This window comes from Perkinsus marinus (assembly GCF_000006405.1).
Source record: "Perkinsus marinus ATCC 50983 genomic scaffold scf_1104296937782, whole genome shotgun sequence".
Lineage (NCBI taxonomy): Eukaryota > Perkinsozoa > Perkinsida > Perkinsidae > Perkinsus > Perkinsus marinus.
Window position 1 is genome coordinate 1 of NW_003213718.1, and position 1,026 is coordinate 1,026.

At 50.5% G+C, this 1,026-nt stretch overlaps 2 non-coding genes across 2 annotated transcripts; both read left to right on the plus strand.

Annotated features, from left to right (window-relative positions):
- The first annotated feature begins 717 nt into the window (after positions 1–717).
- Positions 718–789, plus strand: Pmar_PMAR016536. The gene has a single exon. It is a non-coding gene; the product is annotated as a tRNA-Thr (tRNA).
- Positions 790–891: 102 nt separating this feature from the next.
- Positions 892–963, plus strand: Pmar_PMAR016537. Its single transcript has one exon. It is a non-coding gene; the product is annotated as a tRNA-Thr (tRNA).
- The last annotated feature ends 63 nt before the right edge of the window (positions 964–1,026 follow it).

A 1,026-nucleotide genomic window follows, 5' to 3' on the forward strand; every position in this document is an offset into this window, starting at 1 on the left:
CGGGAGAGGTTTGGCAACATGAGGCGGGGGCATTCACCCGGGATCTGCACGGTGGCTGATTGGTATAGCCGTGTTTTATCCCGGGCACTGAATGCGTCACGGACGTGGACTGCTTCCCACATGGGTTTGTGAGATCCACCCTCGTCCGTGACATATTGCCAAAACTCCCATCACAGAACCTCCATCAACTGCGAACGGCATGACGTGAGTGAAGGTCTCCCAAGAGAGCAAGTTCACGGATAGCCGAAAGACAGATGACGGAATTTCAAGAGAAAAGCAAGACGTCAAGTCGTTGCTAAAGCAGTGATCCAGTCTGATCACCTTCGGACCACACACCCAAGTACAGAGAAAGTTCCCCCAGAGTGCTTGAGACTTCCTGTTGGAAACCCTCAAGCACTCTTAGTTAGGCATCAGACGAGCTATCTTGGGTGTGACGGTGTTTATATTTTTTTTCTATCTGAGATGGGGGGCATTCACCCGGGATCTGCACGGTGGCTGATTGGTATAGCCGTGTTTTATCCCGGGCACTGAATGCGTCACGGACGTGGACTGCTTCCCACATGGGTTTGTGAGATCCACCCTCGTCCGTGACATATTGCCAAAACTCCCATCACAGAACCTCCATCAACTGCGAACGGCATGACGTGAAGCAGGAGCAGGTTTGCTCACTCCGCAAAGGATACAGAAAGATTATCGATTTATGTACTTATTCTGCGAGCCACTTTAGCTTGGTGGCAGAGCGTCTGCTTTGTAAGCAGAAGGTCGTCAGTTCAATCCTGGCAAGTGGCTTACAGCAGCATTAGGCTCTAGTCGGGTATGAGGAGCAGGAGCAGGTTTGCTCACTCCGCAAAGGATACAGGAAGATTATTGATTTATGCAGTTATCTTGTGCGCCACTTTAGCTTAGTGGCAGAGCGTCTGCTTTGTAAGCAGAACGTCGTCAGTTCGATCCTGGCAAGTGGCTTATAACACCATAAATATCTGGTCTGGTACGAGAAGCAGAGCAGTTTGCTCACTCCGCAAAGGA